Raw genomic sequence first — 22,095 nt, 5'->3', positions numbered from 1 at the left:
AGCATCTATCAAACAAGTAACAGATCAGCTTTTGTTTCCCTCCTCCCTAGTGAAACCTTCCTGTTCTGCTTGTCATATTTGCTCTCTTGTCCTTTTTATCTGTTCACAGAAGTAGATGAGATGTTGCAGCTGGACTTATAGGAGTTGTGAATAAAGGAGAGAAAAACTGACTTCTGGTAGTTAAGACCTCATCAGAACTATTGGTACTGATGGTGGCGCATCACTCAAGGGATTTTAAGAACTTTTGGGAAAGAAAGCAAAAAGATGGATGAAGCAGTCCTCAGCCCCAGCAGCCTCATGGTCTTCCTAGTAGGAGGCATGGAACCAAAGAAGGTGACCTGCCAGAGTTGGATTTATTTTTTGGTGGTAACTCCTTCAGGAATCCTGACCTAGAGGATGGAAAGCCAACCTCCATGTCATGAGGATGTGGGTTCTAGACCTGCTTCTCAGAAATACTGATTGTGTGATCCAGGGTAGGCAACTCCTTAAGGTTCAAAATTGTAGAGCATGTAATGGTAGGAGTAGTTTACTCACTAGGAATTGCCTATACAGCTGAAATCACAGGTGTGGTCTCAAAACCCTAAATGGCTTCAGAACCTGGGAGGGCATTGGCCTCTGGGTCATCTCCCTGATCTGTGACCTTGTCCCTTTCCTAGGACTCTGAAGGCTTCTCCACCTGATTTCCTAGTGCTCTGTTGCTTTTCTTTTGGAGAAAAATTACCCATGAACCCTAAGACCAATATTCTTCTTCAGGTTCTGCACTGTGCTTTGCATTAACTAGTTGTTTTTCTTCCTTTCTTTTTTCTAGTAAGAGACTCCATCCTACTCATCAATGAAACAAGTAATGCGGTGGATCGGGTTTTGTTTCCCTTCTCCCCAGTGAAATTCTTGCTCTTCTGATCATGTGCTCTCCTGTCTGCTTTTATCTATTCACAGGAGCAGATAAGGCACTGGCCTCTGGACTCAGAGAAAGCTGTGGGGGAAAAAAGAGAGAGAAAAGCCACTATATTTTCTTCATGAAAATGAATTTCTGAGTAGGGGAGGAGCACTGCAACCCTCCAGGCTTGGGACTGAAAGCTGGGGGAAATCAGAGCAGTTTCCTCCCCTTAACAGATTTTTCCTCTTTTCCTTTGCTGCCTCTAACAGCCGCTCTTTGTCCCTAACACCTATTAGAAAATGTGACCAGCTTGGGTCCTTCTGACAATTTCCCCATTTGCTTCCCCCTTAATAGGATTCTGAAGCAGGGCTGGATGGAAAGCAGATCCTCCTTAATGTTTAGCTTTAGCAGAGATGATAATAGCTTTCCCATGAATGCAATTGTATCCGTTCCCTATTTTCCTTCAGGGATCCCTAAAATCCATACGTTTCTCATTTTCAGTTCGCTCTCTAGAAGGTCTCATTTCCTCACCCCACACTGGCTGTTCCTCATGCTTGATGTGGTGAGCGCTTCTCTCCCAGGGCTGGCTGCCCCTCTCCGGGGGGCTTCCCTCCGCATTTCCTCTCATCTGCGGGTCGCTTCTTTGCCAGCCAGCCCATCTCTCACAGACGGCTGACTTAGCTGGCTCAGTCTGTCTCCCATTTCCCCAGAGAAGTCATTCACAGCTCACCAGGCTGATCCGCCCACTCCCCTCCTGAGCGGTTTGACTTTTAGGACTGCCGGTCGATGTGTGTGACGCCCGACTCCCCTCCCCCTCAAATAGGCAGCTTGTGTTGGTGCTGAGTTGGGAGTCGGGCATCCCAAGCTCAGACTCCAGCTCTGCCACTTCGAGTGCCAGCCCAGCCCCGCCGCTCTCTCCCTTCCCATCCCTCCTCTTCTCCCCCCTGCCCCTGTCCCTCTCCTCATTCCCTCCTTCCTCCCCGCCCTAGGACTTGAGGCTTCTCCTCTCTGTTGGGGCTCTGTGCCTGGCAGAGCCTTGGCGGCCTCTTTCTGTCGTTGCTGCGAATCGAGAGCTTATCTTGCATTCTTGTGTTATTGCCTGTGCTTACTGTGCCACTGGCCTCTCGCCTCTCCGGGGCTCCCAGCAGCTGCTCTCAGCACATGCTTCCGTGACTTAGCAGGAGGAGGGCCAGCCTGCTGCAGTGGCTAAGGTTCGTGTCCCTGATGGAGAAATGGGATCTATTATTAGTGATAATAATAGGATCCAGTGACATTGGTCTCCTTGCCGTTCCTCCCACACGATACTCTATCCTTGTCTCTTTGCCTTTTCTTTGGCTGTCCCTTCCTGTCTAGAATACTCTCCCTCTTCTTCCCTCTTCCTAGCTTCCTTCAAGTCTCAGCTAAAATTCACCTTCTACAAACAGCCTTTCCCAGTCCCCTTGATGTCTCTCTCTCTCCCTCTGTCTCTGTCTCTCTGTCTCTCCCTCCCCTCTCTTGTTCATCCATCCATCCATCCATCCATCCATTCATCCATCCATCCATCCATCTTTCCATCCTTCCATCCATCCATCTATCCATCTTTCCATCCATCCATTCATCCATCCTTCCATCCATCTTTCCATCCTTCCATTCATCCATCCTTCCTTCCATCCATCCATCCATCCACCTATCCATCTATCTATCTATCTATCTATCTATCTATCTATCTATCTATCTATCTATCTATCTATTGATATCTATATCTTGCGTATATATAGTTGTTTGCATTACACTATGAACTCCTCCTGGACAGGAACTGTTGGGTTTGGTGCTTAATTAAGTGCTCATTGATTTGACTTGAAGCACTGTGCACTAGGTACTAGGGATCTCTACTCTCTATTCTCATTCTACTCTACTTCCATTCTAATGCACATATGAAAATACATATAGTGTATATGTATATATACATATATATAATGAATATGAAGTGAATAAATACAAATCTATACAAAGACTGGAGATGGAGTAGGGTAACTGAGAAACAGAGATGACCTTGACCACAGAGTGAGGTCCATCAACAAACATTCATTAAGTGTTTAGGATATTTTTGGTGCTGTGCGAAGAGCTTGACATAGAAATACAGGCAGAAATAAAAGTAAGTCCTGTCTTCAATTCTAATGGAAGAAGACAATGCATAAAAGGAGGGTCATGATAAATTCTGGAGGAGAGAGTCAGGAGAGCAGCCCGGAAAGGAATGAAGACATAGCTGGCCTCTGCCTTCTTCAAATGAAGGTTCTAGGAGAAACCACCCAGAGGGAGAGGCCACAGGATAAGGGAATCTTGTCAGTTTTATCATAACAAAACAATGCTTTCCTAAAAATCACAAAACTATGCAAAATCATGCAATAAAAACTATATGACTTGTGGGGGAAATAGGGTTAGATTCACAACATTCAAAACCTTTGAAAGTGACACATTAAAAAAGATAGGAACCTAATAAAAACAGGAGCCCAGTTTTATACATGTTAAATGGTTAAGAAATACATAAATGTTACAACAAATATGCCACAAGGGGTGAAGGCCTCCAGCTGCTGCATGGCTCGAACCCCATTCCACTGTCTTGAGCTGACAAAGGGGAAGGTTGCAGTGGAGTGGGTGGGTGGGTGTGGACCAGTATTCCTCTACCCACAGCTCCTATTGCACCAAAAAAATATGCAAGAAATATGGAACTTTACCTTGAAAAAGACCTGAAGTTTACTTGTGGAAATGGGCATCTGAAGGGTTGCATCTTGTGAGTTGCTATGAAGTCATGTAGTGTTTTGGCATTTGGTGTCTTGAATACAATGAAATTAAGCATAAAAAGCAAATGTGCAATTCTCATCATGCTCAAATTGTACCCTAATGTGTCAATCGAATTGGAACAAATTTGTGTTTTCAAAAAAAGCGTTATAGCAGAACTGACTGCTTCCAATGTGTGAATTCCAAGGCTTTAGGGACCTTCTGGAATGAAGAGGTTTCTGGGCCATGGTAGAGAGAGTCAGGAGTGTAGTTTTTAGCGTAATGAAGATATTCATTTGGTTGACTGAGTGTGGGAAGGAGAAGCAATATCCATTGTTGTTGTTCAGTCATGTCCTATTCTTTGTGACCTCATTTGGGGTTTTGTTGGCAAAGATAGGGGAGTGGTTTGCCATTTCCTTCTCCAACTCATTTTACAGTTGAAGAAATAAGACAAACAAGGTTAAGTGACTTGCCTAGGGTCATACAGCTAGTAAGTATCTGAGGCCACATTTGAGCTCAGGAAGATGATCTTCCTGACTCTAGGTCTGGCACTCTATCTATTGTATGTAACTGTCTTCAAGATCCAATGGGGCTGTAACAAAAAGTTGGGGCCATGTTGTGAAGGGCTAAAGCCTTTTTTAAAAAAGCTAAACAGATAAGTTTCTATTTTATCCTAGAGGAAATTAAAAGCCAAAAGAATTGGTTGGAAGGTTAGTCTCATGGTCAGGTTTTCACTAACAGAAAGTTACTTGACAGTTTTGTGGAGGATAGGCTGAAGTAGAGGAACTCTAGGCATGTACTCAAGGCCATACAGATATCAATTGGAAACTGTTTTCCTTCCTGCTGTACCACACTAGTAACAGGTGACCCTTTCCTAAATTTTTTCTCACCCAATCTGATACTGCTTTAAGAGAGATATGGCTGTCAATTGAGGCTCCACACTTCAAAGGTCCATGCTTCCAGTAGGAAAATGGAACCAGGAGGATTTCTGATCTCTAAGAGGATTCCTTGATTCGTTCTATGGTTCTATCTCCAACCCTCCAAGGCCAATTCTCTCCTTCATTCCTAATTCACACCTTCCTTCCCAGCTTCCCCTCCCCAAACTAAACCTTGGGAGAAACAGGGAATAGAAAGAAAAGGAAAAGATGATGAAAGACTATTTATATATAGGGGTATATGCTTTTTGAAGTCATTTCATGTAACAATAGCTAGCATTTAGATAGTGTTTTAAGGTTTGCAAAGTCTTAAAACCTTATCAGGGATTCTTAACTTGGCTTTTCTTCCAACTCATTTCTTTAAAATATTGATAACTGTATTTTAATATAATTTATTTTCTTTATAATCTTATGTATATTATTTTATGTATTAATATTTTTTATGAAAGGGAGTTTATAGGTTTTTACCAAACTGCCAAAGCTGAGCATGCAGTAGTATGCTGGGTGATGTTTAATAATTAGCTCTGAAAACAAAATAAAACAGGACACGCCTTTAAATTTACTCACATTATTAACATTTTCTCCAGTACTTAAGTTTGTAGTCAGGGGTGGAGAACCTGTGGCCTGGAGGCCTCAAGTGGCCTTTTAGGTCCCTGAGTGCAGCATTTTGATGGAGTCCAAGTTTTATAGAACGAATCTTTTAATTAAGGAGATTTGAAGTTTGGATTCAGTCAAAGGGACACCCTTGAGGACTTAGAGGGCCACATGTGGCCTCAAGGCTGCAGGTTTCTTACCCCTGCTAAAAGGGATACCAAACTTTAATTTTCCCTTCTTTTGGAACTTGATTCGGATCTTTCCCAAGGGGTCAGTCATATGGCACTAGCCATCCATTTTCAACTCTGCCACAATCTTGCCCTCCTGCTCACTATGGAGTCTAACCAATTCTCCTATGGGCAACAAGTAACTGGGATGCATTCGTTTCTCAGGCCCTAATGCCATTTTATAGACTGGCAGATTACTTAGTCTTCCTACCATTTGGTAGAGGTTAGCTCCCTATGCATCTGCTATCCTGTATTTTCTTAAGATACTGGAATTGGCTCAAAGACTCCCTATTCCTGGCAGACAATCAAGAAAGCAATAAAGTAAGCTGTGACTTGTCCAAACGTTCACGTATTTTAACAATTTAAATTAAAATTTAACAATCAGGTTTCTTGAGCTAGGAAGGGCAGGTTCCATCAGGCCTCTGGGTCCATGATACAAAAAGGGTTAAGAGCCCCTGCCTCAAATGGATTACCATTTGGATTTCACTCTCACTACAACCCTGTGGGAGGCAGTATGGCCTTGAAGTTGGGAATATCCGAGTTCAAATCCTGCTTATGACTTGGGTGAGTGTTCATCCTTCCTTGCCATCAGAAATGATGACATGACTTGCACTTGACTTTGTTTTGAGTGAAGGAGGGCTGTGCAGGTCACCAGCCTCACTTCTCCTCCTGAGTCATCTGAATCCAGTGACCAGATATTCATCAGGATGACTGGAGATGACCCAGGATGAGGCAATTGGGGTTGTGACTTGCCCAAGGTCACACAGCTAGTGAGTATCAAGTGTCTGAGGTGAGAAATATTCATATCCCTGCCTCTGACACCCATCACCTGAATGACTTAAGAGCAAGGCACTTAATGCCTTAGTGCTCTACCAAGTCTTCAAGATGACTGTCAGCTGAGTTGCCAATTTACATTAGTGGAAAGACTTTCCACTTCAGGAGGTCCATCAACCCAGTAAATCAGACCTAGACCTCAAACACTCAGCTTTGTGAAGTAGGTACTCTTTCCATCGTTGAATCATTTCAGTTTCTTCCTGACCCCAATGGGAGGTTTCTTGGCAAAGATATTGGAGAGATTTGCATTTCCTTCTCCAGCTCATTTTACAGATGAGGAAACTGAGGAAAACAGGGTTAAGTGACTTGCCCAGGGTGACACAACTAGTAAGTGTCCGAGGCTGGATTTGAACTCAGATCCTCCTGACTCCAGGTCTGGTACTCTATCCACTGTACTATCTAACTGCTTTTATTATCCCCACTTTACAGTGGAGGAAAATGAGGCCCAAAGAAGCTTAGTGATTTACCCATAGGCACACAGCTAATAACTCTCGGGCAGAAGATATTTTAATAGTGGGTGGGAGATCTCAAAAGCAGGACTAAAACTGTTTCATTGAGGCCACAAAATCCATTCCAAATCTCCCTGACACCAGGTCAGCTGCTCTATCTACCAGCCAGGCTTTCTCACATTCATGACCTCATCTGATTCTCACCCACCAACCCTCTGAGGGAGATAAATCCCCCTTTTAATGTGTGAAGAAACAGAAGTACAGAGAAGTCAATTGCCCCAGGTTACCCAGTGAGTTAATGTCAAAGTCAATTCTAGAACCCAGGCTTCCTGACTTCTAATCCAGTTCTCTCCAAGGCTGCAAAAGAGGAGGGGAAGAAAGGAAGGAGGGAGGCTCCAGAGTGATTTGTGTCTGCTCAGGATGAGAATTTAGGTCATAATAGAATACCAGCAGAGATAGTGCGGCATAGTTTGAAATGCATTAGATTTTTTAAAAAATTGTTTTGGAGTTAGAACACCTGGATCAAATTCTAGTTCTGTAAGTAACACTCTGTATGACCTTGGGCAAATTACATGACCTTCCTGAGACCTCAGTTTCCTCATCTGTAAAATGATAGACTCAATCAGGAATGGGGAACCTGGGGCCTCAAGGCTGCATGTGACCCTCTAGGTCCTCAAGTAAGGCCCTTTGAATCCAAACTTCATAGAGCAAATCCCCTTAATACAAGGATTTGTTCTGTAAAACTGGAGGACCTAGAGGGCCACATGAGTCCTCAAGGCTGCAGGTTCCCCACCCCTGGACTAAATAATCTATAAGGACCCTTTAGGCCTCTGACATTCTAAGGTTATGATTTCCTCTTCCTTTTCTCTCTACTGATAACCTCCAACCAACCAGTCACCCCCACAGGGTGATGTGCTTTGTATTCTGTGTTCTCACCTCAGGGAGGCAGCCACTTCCCCACCAGTAACCCCATTTTGAGTTCTAGGTTTTGAAGTACTCTACCAGTCATGTAGGAGGCAGCTAGGTGGAACAGTGGATAGAGCAATGGGCCTGGAGCTGTCCTAGGACACTTTCTAGCTATGTGACCCTGGGCAAGTCACCTAAACTCTGTTTGCCTTAAGGAGAAGGAAAATGGCGAACCACTCCAGTATCTTAACCAAACAACAAACCCCATGGACAGTATAGACATGACTAAACAACAACACCTACCAGCCTGTAGGTTTTCTCTCCCTCTCTGCTCTCTGCTTTGCCCTCTGCTTGGAGTCTGTCTCTGTGCCAAGGTTAACAGTAATAGCCATCTTCCTTTTAACTTTGGACCCAAGTAAAGTACCATGGAGGTTCACAGATGTCCAGCCTGGTTGCTCATCTTGCCTTGGTTGTCTGTGATCAGACCAGCAGGTGCCTGTAAGTTGGAGCCCTTTTGGACAGTGCTTAGAAACCTGGGGCTGGCCAGGGTCAGCATTGTGGGCTCTTGGTCCCTGGGCTGCTCTGTTAACCCTGGTTGGCTGCCAGGGCAGGGTTGGGGGTGGAGGTGTGAGAGGCAAATAGATCACTTGGCTCCATCTATCAGGCTTGAATGGAGGTGTCTTTGATCTCGGGAGGCAGACTAAACAATTCCTATCCCCTCACCCCCAGCCCTACCAACCCTTCAACTGCTCCTTATCACACACCAACATCCAGGCCAAGAATCTCATCCTTGTGCTTTCATTCCCTTTCTTGCTGGAACAGGATAAGGAAGCTGCTGTTGTAGAGGAGGAGGTGTGTTTTTATCTTTTCTCTTCTGTTGTTTATGAAACCATGAGCTAGAAACGAGGATGCCACCCGACAGCAGGTATGTGAAAGGAAAATGGTTTCATTCTGAGCATCAGCTGTGAAACCAGAAAACCTGATGGGCCTGTAAATAATGGAAAGGATTACCTCTCTTGGTGCTATCTAATTAGCTGCATTTCCTGCAGTGATCTTAACACAATTTCTGGGCCTGATACAGTAAGGGATAAGTTATGATCTTTTTTCTTTTTTCCCTTTTCTTTCTTTTAAAAGGTTAACCATTCCCATAAATACTGGCTGGAATGCATACAGAGGCCCTGTGGAATTATCCTTAAAACTCAGGGATGGCTGATAATCTTATTTGCACACAGACCCACTGATGTTGAAAAAACAGATTTATTGACTGCTATTCAGAGAAAACAGGAATATTCTGGTTATGTTAAAATCTTTGATCAGCCATGAGGCAGTGTTAGTACTGTGACCTTGGGGCCCCAGATTTCTCCTGTAAAAATGAATGGCTAAAAGCAGGAGTTGTTAACCTTGTGTGTATACGTGTGTGTGTGTGTGCCAGATGAAGCCTAATGACTTCTCTGAATAATGCTTTTAAATGCATAAAATAAATACATAGGATTACAAAAAGAAAACAATTATACTGAAGTACAGTTATTAAAACATTTTTTAAAACGAGTTCACAGATTCCAGTTTAGGAACCTCTGACTAGATGATCCTTAAGGTCCCTTCCAGCTCAGATAGTCTAGGGTTCTAGAGTTCTATTTAGGGTGGGGCAACCTCTCCAGAGTCAACTGTGCAAATTCCCATAAGCCCAAGTCTCTAGATAAGTAATTGGTATTCCCTCTACCCACCTTTCAAGGTGCAAAAGAACATGATTCCTTCCATAGACCAATAAGAAGACACCATTTTGCCCTCTAAGGTGGTTCCAACTTGCCTGCTCTTTTTACCACAGCACTGCCCCTGATGTTTTATCTTTTGTAACTGGGCAGAGTTGCAGGGCAGGCCAGATCCAAGATGCTTATCTGCAATATGGGGAATAATATAAGTAAGTTTGAGGTGTCCTTCCAAAATTAAACTCTCAATTTGACTTAAGAAAAAAGATACAATATCCTCTGTCTGAGAATAACAGGTACAGACTTTTAATATTTAACAAATTGCCCAAGCTACAAATCTACTAATATGCATACATTTCTTTGGGATTATCCTTAGAAAGATATAGTTTGAACTTTCCATTGGCAAACCCTTCGATTTTAGTTAAGATTACCACTACTAGAGTTTACGGTTCACATGTAATTTGTGGCTTGGAACTTCAGCTCTGGACTCACATGAAACAGGTTCAATCTTGGGAGTTTCCCTATAAAATCTTCCCCCCCTTTTTAAAAATTCAAGTCCCCACCCAGAGTTTCTTCGGTAAACATCAGAATTTGGCCTTTAGAAAAAGAAAGAAAGAAAGGAAGGAAGGAAGGAAGGAAGGAAGGAAGGAAGGAAGGAAGAAAGAAAGAAAGAAAGAGAGAAAGAGAGAAAGAAAGAAAGAGAAAGAAAGAAAGAAGGAAGGAAGGAAAGAAAGAAAGAAGGAAAGGAAGGAAGGAAAGAAGGAAAGAAAGAAATGCACTCTTAGCTCTAGATAACAGGAGATCAAATTATTTAATCCAATAGAAAATGCCAAGTTTTCAGCAAGCAGCTCATAACAAGTCAAAGAAATCCTCCTTCCTTCTCTGATGGGACTCTGACTTTTCTAGGGATCTATATAGTCCTCTAGACATACAATATTGCACTAGGTGGGTCCCTTCTGCAACTGGAACACATTTAGGATTTGTGAGGGAGTCAAATGGCCCACTTCTATGGTGAAATTGACCTCTACAGTTGTTTATATTTAGGTGAGACCTCCCTCCAGATAAAAGAATGCAGAATTGCTTACAGGGTTTACTCCCCTTCCTTGGCCCAGCATGGTGCACATGACTCACAGTACCAAAGAAGGAAGGGAAAGATCTCTAGCTTACTCCTGTATGTGGATCTGCATCTCATTGTTCCTCAGTTTAGCCCAGGACACTCACCATTACAAGATTTTCTCAGCTTTGTCTAGGAACTTTTCTAATGGATCACCAGGAGCTCTGACTTCCTCTTACATGCCTAGTATAGTACCTGGCACATAGTAGGTTCTTAATAAATGTTTGACTGACTATAAAGTTAGGAACTTCATCATCAATGTCAAGTCAATGGAGTAACAAGTACCCAGGAGAAAGCAAATTCCCTGTAATTGTCTAGGAGACATTCTCGATACCAGAAAAAAAAAAAAAAAGGACATTGGAATTGGGTAACCAGATAACATTTTATAGCTGATGACGGAAGTGACTTGACTAAGTCCACCCATCTAGTAAACTGGAAGGTCTGGAGATTCAAATGTGGGTCTTCAAATTCCCAGTCTAGTGTGCTTTCCATTAGTGAAATGACCTGGGAAGCAAAAAAGCATTTATACAGCACCTACTATGTGCGGGCACTTTGCTAAATGCTTTACAAATATAATTTCATTTGGATCCTCACAACAGCCCAGTAGGTGCTGTTATTATCCCTATTTTACAGTTGAGGAAATAAAGGCAAATAGACATTAAGTGACCTGCCCAGCTAAGGTCACACACACACACACACACACAAAGTGTCTGAGGCCAGATATGAACTCATAAAAATAAGTCTTGCTGTACAGGCTCAGCATTCTACCCCCTATACCATTTGGTTGTCCCTGACACGCCTTCAGCAGCTCCCTTACGTTAGTTACTTTTGAACTCAGGTCTTCCTAACTCTGGACCCAGGCGCCATCTAGCTGCCATCATGCCTTATTCCTTATTTGCCGGTTTGTCTGATCCTGTAGTTTATAGGATCGTAGAGTTGGAGCTGCAGGTCACTGGTTATCTGAGCCAACCCCCTCATTTCATGGACGAGATAATTGACACCTAGACAGTGACTTGTCCAAAGTCACTCAGGCAGTGAATGTCAGAGGAGAGATCTGGCTTTAAATGTAACACTCTACTGTAAGTGGTTGCGTGCATCAGTCTTTTTATTTCGCATAATTTAGCAAGGCTGAAAGGTCTCAAGGGAAATGGGCTATTTTCCATTGGCCCAAGGAGCATCCTGCAATATCCAAACCTTTCCAGGTCTAGCAGCTGACCTGGGTGAATTGTGAAACACTTGTGAATGCAAACCTGAGACACTTTGAGTCATTACAGCAGGAGAGAAATATTTCATTCAAGGGTTTGTTGAATGAAATCCTGAATTACAGAATTCAGTTCAGTTCAATTCTGCAATATTTTTTAAGCATTTATTGTATGCAAGGCACTTTTCTAGACTGATCACACAAAGTCAACAATGAAAGGTTCCTACCTTCATGGAGATCATATTCTATTGAACTAATAGACCAATGCAAGCTCTCCAAGGAGTTCTCAGAAATCCTGGGGACATAAACTTTAGGAAAACTGCTTGGTTAATTAATTCTGTTGCAATTATACCTCACAAGAGAAATGCACAGCATAGGTGTTATTCAGTCTCTTCTCATATTAATATAAAATGGAGGTATAGCATGGTGCAGTGGAAACAGCAGCAGATTTGAAGTCAGAGGGCTTGGGTTCAAATCCTGATTGGCACATACTAGGTGCTTAATAAGTGCTGATTGACTGAACTTGACTTAGTTGGCATGTGATTTTTGAGAAAGTCAGTCTTTGGATCTGAATTTCCTCACTTGTAAAATGAGATAATTAGACAGGATGTTCTCTAAGGATCTTTCCAATTCTAAAACTAAATGATTCTCTGGTCCTATAATTCAGGAATAGCAAGGGAAATGGCTAAGAAATCCCTGACTTTGGGAATACTGGTACACATAAAAATCGCCAGATTTAACAGAGGAGCTGCATGTACCTACAGAGTGCTTTTGTTTGAGGGAAGTTCTTTTTATAGACGAGTTAATTTGACTTTAATTGCCACCCTGTGAGGCTCTGGATCAGCAGAACTATTATCCCCACTTTACAGATGGAGAAAGTGGGAAACAGCAGCATGGCGTAACAACATGGAGTAACAGGTAACACAACCAGTAGGTGGTGAAAACTCAGATTGTGACATGTGGGCTTCTGGGATTCCAACCTATTCTTGGGATCCATTTGGCTGGCCTGCCTCATCGAAGACTTGTTACTGAAGATAAATGGGAAAATAAAATAGCTTATATAACATGTTAAATTTTGCAAAGTACTTTACATATGCTATCTCCTTTGATCCTTACAACAACCATGGGGAGAGGTAGGCACTATTATTATCTACATTTTACAGATGAGGAAATTGAGGAGTGACTTTTCCAGGGTTCTACAGCTAGTAAATGTCTAAGGATGGAATTGAACTCAGGTCTTCCGAACTCCAAATCTAGTGCTCCTTATATATCAATCTTTTATTGGGAACCTTATGTCAAGTCAAATCAAATCAGCAAGTATTTATTCAGAGCTTTTTCTATCCTTATATATCTATAGATATATCTCTGTATGGATGTATCCATAGATACATATCTATATATAGATATACATCTATATTATCGTTAATATCTCTATATACTTATAGATATATCTATGCCTATAGTGTATGTATACATATATGTATGTATGTATGCCTATTCTAAGCATGATTCTAGGTACTATGAAAGGCAAGAAATAAAACCTCATGCTCATTTCCTTTTCTTTAAAATGGAATTGGATTAAATAAATTGCAAGGTCCCTTTCAGCTAAGTGATACAATAGAATATCAGACCTGCAGTCAGGAAGATCCGAATTTGAATTCAGCCTCAGACACTTACTAGATGTATGGTCCTGAGCAAGTCATTTTCCTCATATGTAAAATGGGGATAACAATAGCACCTACCTTCAGGAGCAGAGTGTTGTGAAGGTCAAAGGAGATAACATTTATAAAGCAGCATTTTAATATTATATACTTACTCTTAATAATTAATCATATATTCACATATTTTATTATTTTACTTATAGAATTAAATTTAATTAATTAAATTAATTATTATTTAGACTATAAATATATAAAAATACGTAAACAATTATATATTCGTAAAGCGTTATATAAATATTAAATCTCTGACCCTAAGATTCTGTAATTCAATTAAACAAACAGTTATTGAAGAGAGGGAGGGAATAAGCATTTGTATTTATAAAATATCTATTATGTGCCACTGGACTTCCATGACTGGAAGATAGAGGAAAGCTCATGACCTTGGGCAACTCTTCCCCTTAAAAGTAATTCACTCAAAATGAGGACATCATCCGGTGATGTCACTGGTCCTCTTTGAAAACAAAGGATGAAAAACACCGAAGGCAGCTATCTACCAGACATTGTGCAAAGCTCTTTTTACAAATGTCTCATTTGATCTTCTCACCAACCCTAGGAGGCAGATGCTGTTAAGGAAACCAGGGCAAACAGAGATTAAGTGACTCATCCACTGTCACACAGCAAGGAAGTATCTAAGGCTAAATTTGAACTCAGGTCTTCCTGACTCCAAGCCCAGTGCTATATCTACTGTGCCACCAGCTGACTCTATTGAACATTTACTATGTGCCAGGCATTGAGTGTATATTTTGAGTGGGGAACCAAGATATATGGACTAAGGACTTTGGGATTCTCTTGTATTCCTGACTTTATTCATGTAGGTTGGTTGGTTGCTGTCCTCTGTTCTCCAAGAGGATCAAAATGACATCACTATGTTGGAGTCAAGGTACAGTGTGTCCAACTGTGGCTGATAAGACCAATATGACTCAAAAAGTTCTACCACAGATTTGGCACAAATGGTCCATATAAACATTTGGAGTAGAAATGTCTCTAAATTTGTGCATCTCATGTTTCTTTTGACCTACTGCAACTATGCTTAGCTTATGGAGCACAGTACCCTCTTCTTTGGTATGGACATGCCATGCTGGGTATCTCCTATGTCATACAATTGATTACAGAATTCTTCAGAGGGACCTTGAGAGTGCCCTGGAATTGCTTCTTCTGACCACCACATGAGTATCTACTTTGCCTGAGTTCTCTGTAAAATAGTCTTTTTGGCAAACATGTTTAGTTTTCCAACAACGTGACCATCACATTGGAGTTACACTCTTTGCAGTAGAGTTTGAATGCTTGGCAGTTTAGCTTGAGAAAGGACTTAAGTGCCATGTGGGTACATCCTCTACTGATGTTGATTGCTGCTCTCCTCATTCTTTGATTCTTATCCACTGATATGTGACTACCTTCTTGCCTATTCAGGTGATACCATCATTGTCTCAATAATGTTTTTAATTCCAATGAAAATGTATTTTATTAATAACATACTACAACTTACTTATGGCTGCCAAACACCTTTACCATCACCTTTGGACTGCTGGTTACTTTAATTCTTCCAAGATGATACTGTACCATGATTTTCAGCCATTTGGCATTGCCTGGAGAATATTGGTGTTTAAAGAAATGTGGCAATGAACATTCTGTGTTCATCCACTGACAGATTTCTCAGATGTGATTCAATCTGCTTTCTTCCTACTTCTCTCATTCCACAGCTCATTATCTGTCTTCATTGTCTGTCTAAGCCATACACCTCAATGGATTAATTCACTAAGCTATTCAATCAAATGTATATCTGGACAATGTGTTTTTCATCCACTTTGTTTTTGCAATGTGAATGGTTAGGCTGATATTATTCATACTGCTGTGGATCTTCAAGGAGATGTTGCAGTTCTATTCAACTGTTGCTGGTGACACAAAGATTTGAACCCAGGTCTACCTGATTCTAGGACTTTAGGTATAGTGCCACCTAGTGGCTTGTATAATGGAATTTTTTTGTACCTATGTATAAAACTTTATATTCATCTGGACTGAATTTCAATTTATTAGATTCATCTGAACGATCCTGCCTAAGTTGTCTTAAACAGACCTGGCTGCACCCAATAGTGTGTGGATAGATTTCCATGGGCCAGTGAACTTGGAGGAAAGCCCTTTACTTTTATTACTCTTTAGCTGAAATTTGGCTTTTTTCTCAATTATGATTTTTTTTTAAACCACATCATTCTGAGAAGGGGTCCAGAGGCTTCACCAGACTTCCAAAGCAGTTTGTGACACATAAGAAGGTTAAGAATCCCTATTCTAACCTATCAAATCTTTGAATCTTGTATCCATGCTTTTGTGAAGTGTTAGCATATGCAGTTGATGGGCCCAGCTCTAGGAAGTCAGAGAAGACAGTAGTAAATATAAGGTAAAAATATGCAGTGTTTCAGGAATACTTGTAGTCTGGGTGATTTAGGGGATACAGTAATAATAAATGTATCATTAAAACAAAGGCAGGAACTATGACTTCAGAAGACTGGTGAAACATGTCTCAGTTCTCTTGGCTGAGTGGTAGTAGACTCTAGGTACAGAATAAGATCTACATTGCCAGATATACCCATTGTGTTGATGGTTTGCTTAACTGTATTTCTTTGTTACAATGGAAGGTTCCATGGGAAGTAATGACAACATTAAAATAAAAACCAGCAAAAACCGTTGTACTGGGAATGGTAATCCCTGTTTTCTGGGTAGGTAGAGACTGGTAGAATGCTGAGCTCGGGAGTTCTGAATGCAATAGGACTAATGCTATGATGAGTTTCTGGGAGCCCCCAAAGGGGCAAATCTCCCCCGCTTAGAAGCAGAGTAGGTCAAAATTTTTGAGCCAGTCCTTGTGAATGACAGTAGCACATTTATTCTGGGCACTATAGGGAAGCCCAGTTTCTTTCTTCCTTTTTTTTTTTTTTTTTAAGAATTTTTAAAAAATTTTTTCCAGTTACATATAAAAGTAATTAACATTCTTTTTTTAAAATTGAGTTCCAAATTTGCTTCCTCCTTCTCCTGCCCCCCCAATTTGATATAAATCATACAAAAGAAAAGGTAGACAAAAAAGAAAAAAAGTTTTTTAAAAGTATGCTTTAATCTCCATTTAGACTCTATCAGTTCTTTTTCCAGAGGTGAATAGCATTTTTCATAGAGTCCTGTGACTTTGTCTTGGTTCATTGTTCACAATTCATCATAGTACAGTACTGGTATTTACTGGGAACACTCACTTTGTTCATATAAGTCGTCCCAGGTTTTTCTGAAAACATCCTGCTCATCATTTCTCAGAGCCTGGTTGTATTCCATCACAATCATATACCACAACTGTTTTGCCATTCCTCAACTGATGGGCATTCCCTCAATTTCCACTTCTTTGCAACTACAAAGAGCTGTTATAAACACTTTTGTACATAGAGGTCCTTTTCCTTTTCCTTTGATAATTTTGGGATACAGACCAAGTAGTGGTGTTTCTGGATCAAAGGGTATGCACGGTTTTATAGCCCTTTGGGCAGAGGGGAAGCCCAGCTTCAATAAACAAACAAAAATAGGGCAAACAGCAGACTGGAGGAAAAGACAGCCCCCCTTGGAGACTGGGCAACAAATGCCCATTTGTTTAAGTTATCTTCATAGGGAGAAGGAAAGACAAGGAGAGGGAACTAAGTGATGGTGAGAGAGAAAGACTATATACTTCAGAATATGACACACACACCTCCTCAATCACAAGGTCTGCATTTATTTTACTGCACAGAAGGGACTACAGAACTCCTCTAACCCAACCAAGGTCAGTACACCAATCCTCTCGGCATCATTCCCAGCAAGGAACATCCAGTCTCCACTGGAGCTCCAGTGAGAACTGGCTGTCTTCTGAGGCCACCTCATTCCATTTTGACCCAGCTCTAATTGCTAGGAAGTTTTTTTTAATTGAGCTGAAATCTGCCTCTCTGCAACTTCCACCCTTAAAAGAAATGCATAGCCAGCTGCTGAAGCAAGGTTTCTAGGAATTAAATACACCTCCCACCAACTTCCTTTCCACCCCATGACACCGGGGGACCTGGGCCTCCTGGCCTTGAGCTACAATCTAGTCCAGCTGCATTGAAAATTCCCCCATGTAGCTCGGAGACCGGGGAGCGAGCAAGACTGGCTAAAAGCAAGGCCAGCCCCTCCCTGTGCCTCCCCTCCCCCACTGCTGCCCATCCTGGTGCAAGGAGCAGCTAGCTCGCTCTGCAAGATAACGCTGTTTGGAACCACTTGAGCCTAGAGCCCATCAGTTAACTCCCCTGGCAGCGCTGCTCCTTCCTCCCGCACTCACTTATCTAAGGGGGTATGAGTCTGCCTCCGCTGCTGCCAATTAGCCAGCACAGATGCGTTCATTTACTAGATTGGATATTTGGATTTTGCCATTTGATATGCGGAGGTTTTTTCTTCTTCTAATTTGTTTACCAGGTTTAATTCTTCAATCATGTTTTCATTTTAAAAGATTTCAGGGTAATTATGAACTTTGAATAAATCCGTCTGAGGCACCAAAGTGCTCTCAGCCCACCCGGCTTGGAGTTGCAATTCCTTTGCCACACTTCCGATGTGATGGGAATAAGGACTCCCTCCTTCTCTCTCCTTTCTTATCTCCCCTCTTCATTCATTCACACCCACAGTCCCCCAGCTGGAAATAGCTAGTCAAGGAGGATACAAGGTAGGAAGGGCAGAGAGACAGAGAGAAACAAAGAGAGAGAGACAGAGGGGGAGGGGAAGAGAGACACCCACACGGACACAGAGACAGAGAAAGAAACACAGAGACAGAGAAACAGACAAAGAGAGACAGAGACAAAGCCAGAGAGATGGAATAAAATCATCTTATATTTCCAACACCATGATGTAGCGGAAAGTGAGAATATAGAGACTTGGTTCTCTGTCCCTGCTCCCTGACTCACTGGTTGTATAACCTTGAGTATCACTTTGCCTCCTTGGACCTGTTTACTCCTTGTAAAAAGGTGGGGGGGCAGTGTGGAGATGAACTAGTTGGCATTCAAGAGTACTCCCAAATCTACATCTATGATCCTATAATCACCCAGCCTACATTCCTCACAAATGGGCCATTCTCTCAGGTACTAGAACAGAAATAGGCAGGAGTCTCCAGCTGTCCCCTGATCAAGGAGTTTTTCCATAGAAAGTTTTCCATGAACAGGCTGGTCTCAGAGTTATCCCTTGACTTTGGTGAGGGCTACAGGCTGCATTGACTGGATAATAAAGCAATCTGTGGAAAAGTGGAGAATGCAGTCAATTTACCATGTTTACATGTTCTGTGTCAGAGTCTTCGAAATAATATACCCTCAGCAATAGATACTTTTGATGTGATGTTATTGGTATGAACTTCCTTTGCATTCAGTGGTTGGGGAGAGGGGCTACATATATAGATATAGATATATTTGTATATGTATATGTTTGTATATATGTATGTATGTACACACACACATATGAGAGAGAGAGTGGTTGTGGTGGTAGAAGGTTCTCATCACCTCTTGTCTGGACCATTGCAATTAGTCTCCCTGATTCAAGTCCCTCTTCTCCATTCCATTCCTGATCCAACTGCCAAATCAGTCTTCTTAAAGCAGGGGCCCAACCATGCCATCCCCCCCTGCTCAATAATAGGAAAGAAATGAATAATGTGCTTAGGACAATGTTCCCTCATGGCATGACCAAGAGAGGGAAAGAGGAGGAGATCCTAGAAGACAAGAGCTGCTGGGGCTGAATTTGTTGCCATCATTGTCATTGCCACCATGAAAGACCTGAACTATGTGAAAGCCACATGGAGCTAATACAAAATAACTCTAGCTGTCTTGGTATGTTGAGAAGGTAATGGTGATGTTTCCCTCTGCCCTTCGTGCCTTATCTCTTCCCAGAGAAAGTTGCTGTTCAAAATTGTATCAGTTTCTTTAAAGTTTGTATTTTTTTTATTACTGAAAGTTACACACTAAGGGAAAAAAAGAAACATTATAAACTTAAATATTGAAACTTAGATACAAAGGAAAAAAAGCACATCGTGCACAGCAGAACGTAAGAGAGCATTCAAAATACGTAACAAGGAACTTCCATTTCCAGAAAGCCTATATAATAAATATTGCCCATTGTGTTGAGAGCTGTCTGTCTTATCTTTGCTTCCTTGTTAATTTTTTCTGCTGTGTACTTTGTTCTTTTTCCCCCTTCCTCCTCCCCTCAAGGCTACAGTTATGTGCAGATATATTTATATGAGATAGAAATATATAGATATACACATACATGCATATGTAGACATGAAACACTTTCCCTAACAAATTCTACTTCTGCTCTTTGTTTTCATGTTTGTGCGTATCTCTTACTTCCTATCCCTCCTAACTCCTCTACTTTACTTCTTCTACCCACTACCATGTCCTCCTATTACTTAATCTAGCCCCTCTACAAGGATCCCTCTCTGTATCCACCTGTTCCCATAAATGTAAACATCCTTCTATACCCCTGCTTTGACCTATTCCCTCACCCTCCCCTGTAAAGATCACTCCCTAAAGTTAGTATTTCACATTGCTTTTCTCTTAGTTTCTATAAGCCAGTACTAAACTAAAACTATAGTTAGCCTAAGGTATCATGGGTTTGTGTGTATTTTGTTTGCTCAAAAGCAATTCTGTGGAGGGAGGTTATGGACAATTACAGAGGAAAGAAGCTCTCTTCCTAAATAGCCAGGGAATTTTCTGACTGGAGGCTCAAAACTAGCCAGAGATTTTATTGAGAATATTACTACAACCCTCTTCCTGCACCCCCAAAGCAGGGAAAATATGAAGCATTACGGTAATCTGGAACAACGTGAATTCCCTTGGGCAAGGAATGAACCAAGCAGTGCTGTTAGGGGAAAGAAGGCTTGGTGAGTACAAGGCTAGTGTTGCTTTCCTCTTCCTATTTCTCCATTTTCTACGGCAGTTCCAAGGGCCACCAGCTTCCTGTAAGTGCTATTGTGAAGACCCAAAGAGAAAGTCATACCCAAAAGGGTATTGGAAGGAAGGAGCTAGGAAAGATTACTTCTATCCACTTAAGGTTGTGGTTCATCCAAGAAGGTGAACCTAATTAGATTTCCTGATAAACCAAACAATTGTAATCTGTAATCACTGTTATACCTATACATCTATACCTCTAGGCACATTGTTATAGGAATAAGTTTTATGTAATATAATTTGAACTGTCATTCATCCTGCGTTCTGGAAGAGTACCAATGACCTCATGGGAGTGATATCTTGATTTGTTTGTGAATTGTTGGATTTAAGTGAGGCAGAGCTTTGAAAGGTCATCAGCCTCATTCAGTCCTCCAGTCATCTGAAGTTCAGTAGCAAGACAAGAGTCAAAGCAAATGGTTTAAGATGCAGTGGATAACCTTGGCCTTTCTAACCTTAGGTTTTTCCCAGGTCTCAGTTTGTCTTAGGCAACACCCATTCAGTGACTAAGGGCTAGGTAAGAATTGAGACAAAACATGGCTCAATTTACCATCACAAAACTATCAATCTGGAAGGGGAAGACTCTTAGAGTTTCTGGCCCAATAGAAAACAATTGCTATTTAGACTTATTCTAAGCCATCAAAATTAAACAACTAGTCACAGAGGCTTGGGTGAGGGGCTTTTGTTGGTCATTCAATGAGAGCCAGAGTCCTTTGAGTTTAAAAGTGTAGTCAGGTAGCTCTGTTTAAAACCTAATGAGCTTTTTAAAAAGCCTGTTTTTTCAGAGTTATGTTTCAAGAAATCACATGTGAAAATGGCACAGGACGAAAAAGTAAATTGCCCCAGCTTTTTGAAAAAGAGAAAAAATAGCTATAAATAGAAATTTTTAAAGAAGCGGGTTCTAAACCCCAAAATGTCTTACAAAATATGTGCCAAAAATTGTTATTGTTCATCCTTTGTTCTGGAGTAGGACATTGTTGTGGTCTAGGGGTCTTGGGAACCCAGAAATGCAGGGCAGAGGTCAAGGGTCTGCCTTGAAAGAACTTGACCACTTAAGCCTTCTTTCAGTCCAAGTACTTTATGAAACACTGGTTGGGGTGGGTAAAATTCCTAGTGAGTCTGTGCTGTTTATGACTCCAATACAAGCAGGCTAGATTTTAAGAATCCGAGCATTTGGTGAGGATAAAATTGGTACTTTTATACAGAAAGCCTGTGTGAGGATCTGGATATGATTAAAGAGGGAGAAATAGCCTAGGGCGGGCCAGGTACAGATAAAGAGGGTCACAATGAAAGGGCAGTTAAGAGGGTTATTGTCTGGGATGGGCCAGGTGCCTCAGGTGAACTCCAGGGACCTGGGTTCAGGGGGTCTAGGTACCAAAGATATGATCCTTTCCTTTTAGGAGTCCAGCATGAATCCCATCCCCCATCATTCCCCTCTCAAACAAATGGGACTCAAAATATTTCGGGGTAAGGGATGAAGTTCTTGTTTTCTGAAATTGCTTCCTGCTAGCAAGGAGTGTAGAGCTGTGCCTGACTTGAGGGGGTCCTAAGGAGGAGTTTGACTGGACCTGAGCATAGGCCACACTGTAGGTGAATGGCCTGTAGTCTGGAAGACACAGATCTGACAAGCAAGTCTGACAAGCTATTTCAATATGTAGGGCCCAAATATAGGGAGAATTAAAAGTGATGTCAGGATGGGGGAAAAGAAAGGGAAAAAAGAGCCCCATCAGTATCATTTACGTTTGACCCACAGGGTTATCTGAACTTTTTACTTTCCCAAAAGTTTCCACTCTGATTCCAATTCCTTTAGGAGGATCAGAT

Source organism: Notamacropus eugenii, chromosome 5 (genome assembly GCF_028372415.1).
Source record: "Notamacropus eugenii isolate mMacEug1 chromosome 5, mMacEug1.pri_v2, whole genome shotgun sequence".
NCBI classification, from domain to species: Eukaryota; Metazoa; Chordata; class Mammalia; order Diprotodontia; family Macropodidae; genus Notamacropus; species Notamacropus eugenii.
The sequence above is the reverse complement of the archived record's forward strand: the minus strand, read 5'-3'. Positions refer to the sequence as shown.